At 42.2% G+C, this 4,475-nt stretch overlaps 1 long non-coding RNA gene across 1 annotated transcript; it reads left to right on the forward strand.

Annotated features, from left to right (window-relative positions):
- The first annotated feature begins 338 nt into the window (after positions 1-338).
- On the forward strand, positions 339-3,183 carry LOC117802670. Its single transcript, XR_004626109.1, has 3 exons — positions 339-592; positions 2,025-2,084; positions 3,050-3,183. It is a non-coding gene; the product is annotated as an uncharacterized LOC117802670 (long non-coding RNA).
- The last annotated feature ends 1,292 nt before the right edge of the window (positions 3,184-4,475 follow it).

The following is a 4,475-nucleotide window of genomic DNA, read 5'->3' on the forward strand; positions in this document are numbered from 1 at the left end:
TGGGGGAGGCACTTCAGTGAACGAACAGCATAAAATCATAGATACTCATTTCAGAGCAGCAGAAGGCAATTGGAAAACAAACTTAGGGGTGGGAGGTTGGGAGGGATCAGAAACAGCCTGGCAGAGGCTCAGAACAGAAGGAGAGCCACCCAGATGGACAGGTCACAAAGGTTTGGCCGCTGCCCTGCCATGTCACTGTGCTATAGGCGTCCAAGCCACCAAACAGAGGAAAAGTAAAAAGATCATTCACTCAGCCAGTGTTTATTGAGCATCTACTAATGAGGCAAGCACTAGGATAGAGCAATGAAATAAATAAAAAGGCCTTGTCTCTGTTCGCATTGAGCTTAGCAGGTGGGGGAGACAGAAAATACCAACGTAAGCAAAGACATGTCTAATTACACATAGTAATAAGAACTGAGGAGGGAAGAAACAGGATGCTGTGAGAGAAAATAGCAGGGAGGGCAGGGAAGGGCTCTCTAAGGATGTGGTTTTCTAACTGAAGTCGGTGAAGACAGGAAGAAGCAGGAGCACACAGGCCCCCGGGGACTGGCCCGGGCAAGGCACTGAAATGGGCTGGCATGGCCTCAAAAAGGTGGGCGAGGGAAAGCAAGGCCTGACGCCGTGTGCTGGGGAGACAGGCAAACATAGCATAGTTGGACTCCGGGCGGACGGATATAGGAGTTTAGATTCGACTTCATGCATGGTGGTCAAGGAAGAGGTTGAAGAAAGGGAGTGATGCAGTGATGAGATGTGGTTTACTTTCACAGGAGGATGTCCAGGCTGCTGGGTGGAGACGGGATCACAAAGGAGGTAGGGAAGAAGAAGGGAGAACTGTCCGAAGTGGCTGGGACTCGTGTCAAGCTATGAACAGTCCTCTTTGGGAAATGTTATCATTTACCCTGTTTTATAGCTTAGGGAAACTGAGGTTTGGAGCTGGAAGATGGACCCAAGTCTGTTCTATCCCAGAGTCGGAGTTTAGCCTCCTACTGCGGACCCTTTCACTTGCTTACACCTAACTTCCAGATTGGTAAAGATTAAAAAGAATGACAGTATCCACTTTGAGCGAGGTGACAGGGGAAAAGGGGGAGATTTCATCCACCATAGATGGGAATGTGCACTGGTGCAGTCTTTCTAGAAGAAAGGCTGTGCCTTAAAGATATGTGTCCTCCTAGAGGCCCCCAATCCTAGGTTTAGAATCCTTAGAAAACAAACCAACTACTGAGCAAAGATGTCTGAACAAGTCTTGTTTCTCAGTATTTGTGACAGCAAAATAGGGCACTGATAAAATAGACTCCAGTACCACGCGGTAAATGACTGATAATTTGNTTGTTTCTCAGTATTTGTGACAGCAAAATAGGGCACTGATAAAATAGACTCCAGTACCACGCGGTAAATGACATAATTTATTGACGCAGAAAGACTACAACATATTGCCCTGTGAGAAAATTGGGTCAACAAAGGATGTGGTATGATTCTGTTTTCTCAATATATGTGTGTATACAGAGAAAAAATTCTGGAAAGATCTACATTCAAATATTAAGAGTGGCTATTGTTAGGGAGGGACAATTTTTCCTTTTAGCTTCTGTGGCTGCTCTGACAGCAAAAATTATAGAAGGCAGATAACCGGAGAAAAACAAATTTAATTATATCTGAGGGAGACCTGCAAAGACAATGCAAATCATGGGCAAGTCAGGCAATTGAAGCTTATATGGCATCTGAAGCTAAGGAATGGGATAGGGGCCTGGGGTCTCAAAAGTGGGGAGTTTAGCTCATAGGACTATAAAGACAGATGTTGGGTAATTGGATGTTCACCCTGCTCTATGGGTAGGTCTTTCAGATAAAAAGTTATCTCTGATAATAGCTCTCTTTCTGGACTAGACCACCTATCTAAATTCTTTTGGGTAGTTAAGGGAGAGGTAAAAGTTTTTCCTGACTCCACTGAGTCTTGATGGCCTTTCAGCTCAAAATAATCTCTATTCCAAAGCAGCACATTTTGAAGATGTTTTTCTGAACCCCTTCACTAGCTCTGGAAGACGGAAAATATGGAGATTTTTGCTGTTGATTGCTGTTGTTTTTTCTGCATGGTATGTAATTTCACTAAATCAAAAATGTTACTTCTTTATTAAAGTAGAGCACATATACGGAAAAGGGCACACATCCTATACTCACGGTGTGATGAGTGATCATGAACTGAACATGCTCATGTAAATAACACATAGATCAAGAAATAGAGCATTCCCAGCATCCTAAAGTCCCCTTTGCAAAATCATACTGAACCTAGGGTTCACTCCATGTGATTTTGTGCAATTCTTCCAAGTGACTGCACTAAGTTGTAACATTAATAATATTAATTGTTTAAAATCTTAGAATGTTAACACCTTGTCTGTTACAAATATGATACCTTAGAACAATAATCATTGCCATGTTTGTCACCTTATAAAGCACTTTCCACGGACAGTAGCTCTAAGCATTATTATCATCCTCACTTAATCAATGAAGGACCAGGGGTGCAGAGAGTAAGTCACCCTGCCAGCTCACACACAGAGCTAGTAGGTGCCGAAACCAGGACAACTCCAGAGTGGCATCCATGCCCTTTCTGCCCCACCTTATGGGATTGAGAGCAAAGGTAGCAGTGGATTAAACGAAAGGAATAATTTGCTCACCACTAGGCTCTTTAAACATTGAGACAATTACCAGGGAAACCTCTTTAAACTCCTTTTCTGAAAACCATTTAGAATAGAATACACAGACCCTTCTAATTTGGAAGATGAATGTCTCATAAATATTCAACCAGTTTCAATATTAATAACCTCTGCCGAGAATTTCCTTTGCTAAAAAATCTCTGATGGCAACATTTCTCATTTAACACTATTAACCATGGTGCCTTCATTATGTAGTATTGTATCTATACGTTGTATAGTTGATATACATATATGCCTACTTGTCATGTGGATTTCATATTTGCATATGTCCACTTTCCAGCTTTATGAATAATATTGATTTCAGCCTCCTAGTGATCACATATAAAAGTTTTACTTCTCATTCACAGATGAGAGCGCTGAGTCCCACTGTCAAGTAGCTGGTTTCGCAGGACTGGCGCAGGACTCGGGTCTCTGGCTTGCAGTTCACAGCAATCTCAACCACATATCACTGCATTACGTGAGAAACTTTTTTTCTACTGGGAAGCAAGCAGTCATGGTCTTGGTTGTTAATAAAACTGTGAGTGGTGTTGTTGTTGTTGTTTCTCTCCAAAAGAGTAAAACCGCATGAATTAGCTTTATGTATCACAAAATCATATTTCATGACAAGATCTAGGACGATGCTCGCTTAAGTGCTGTGATTCTAGGCGTCTGTAACATTTCACAATCCAGTACACTTCATAGAGACTTCAAAAGAAATCAGGTGAATTGGCAGAGAAAACAGGAACCTATCACCTCAAATATTTACTTAAGCATGAACACAGGTGTCCTTGTCTTACAGGTTAGCGCTGTCAGCTGTTAAAAGCTGAACTCCTTCCCCATCCCTACTTCTCCCCGGGATATTACGTCTTTTGTATCAATTTTATTTTTTAAAAAAGCAAACAAACAATTCACATCTGCAGTCTTCCTACCTCTGAGTCTAACATCAGATACAGTACACATGGAAGCATTTAGAACACTATTTCCCCAGGAAATAGACTCTGCGTTCCCCTGGTTGCCTTTCAGGAATCCCCAAACTGAAGAGACTGTTTTTCCTGACAGAAGAATGGTATCTGCAGGTCAAAGAACAGTTGATAAGCCTGTTTATTTTCCCAGAGACTTTGGCGGGCACGTCCCCTCTTTTAACATTTCCCAAGTCAGCCTTCCAGAACTTTGCCAGGCCCCAGGCCTTCCCCCCTAGCCTCCCTGGTGGGTTTTCTCTGCCTCTTCTTTGAGAGCCTCTGTGAATCTCTACTTTCACAGTTACCATTTTATAAATAGATGTGGGAGAGTGGGGGCATCTTTAAATAAACAGATGAATGAGGTCCTGGAAATGTCACCTTTCTAATGACCTTTAGGCATAAGGGAAATACTCAGCCTCAGGAGCTAAGAAAGGGGCCCTCAGAGATCCGGACCAGCCCCTGTCTCATTGGGGTGGTGATCTAGGTGCACAGCTTGAGTGCTGAGTAGATAGAGAATCTCCTGGTAGAAACAACTTCGGAGATGCCATACGGTATCAGTATCATGCCTCCTACAGAAAATGGCTGAGCCTCAGGACTCTTGTCNCGGAAGATGAATGTCTCATAAATATTCAACCAGTTTCAATATTAATAACCTCTGCCGAGAATTTCCTTTGCTAAAAAATCTCTGATGGCAACATTTCTCATTTAACACTATTAACCATGGTGCCTTCATTATGTAGTATTGTATCTATACGTTGTATAGTTGATATACATATATGCCTACTTGTCATGTGGATTTCATATTTGCATATGTCCACTTTCCAGCTTTATGAAT

Source organism: Ailuropoda melanoleuca, chromosome 6, assembly GCF_002007445.2.
Source record: "Ailuropoda melanoleuca isolate Jingjing chromosome 6, ASM200744v2, whole genome shotgun sequence".
Taxonomy (NCBI): Eukaryota; Metazoa; Chordata; class Mammalia; order Carnivora; family Ursidae; genus Ailuropoda; species Ailuropoda melanoleuca.